Source organism: Penaeus monodon, chromosome 25 (genome assembly GCF_015228065.2).
Source record: "Penaeus monodon isolate SGIC_2016 chromosome 25, NSTDA_Pmon_1, whole genome shotgun sequence".
In the NCBI taxonomy this organism is placed as follows: domain Eukaryota; kingdom Metazoa; phylum Arthropoda; class Malacostraca; order Decapoda; family Penaeidae; genus Penaeus; species Penaeus monodon.
In genome coordinates this window covers 3,442,252-3,442,539 of record NC_051410.1, presented here as the reverse complement: position 1 = coordinate 3,442,539, position 288 = coordinate 3,442,252, and positions in this window count along the sequence as shown.

Below are 288 nucleotides of genomic sequence, written 5' to 3'. Positions count from 1 at the left end.
CCCCTACTTATCTATCAAGACTGATAAATAGACACATAACCATATACAAAAAAAATAGACATTCAGCCTAATAAATAAAGATACACACAGACAGATAGCCAAACGGGGCAAAGAGACAAGCGGGAATAAGATAAAACACCAGCATTTGCATAAACGTACTCTGTCAAAATGACGAATGAAACTCAGTTCATCCTCACGTGACTTATATAGCAGCAGGTCGTGTGGGAGGGGGGGAGGGGGGATAAAGGTGGGGGGGTGACCTTCTGACCCGTGGCCGAGTCACCTTTT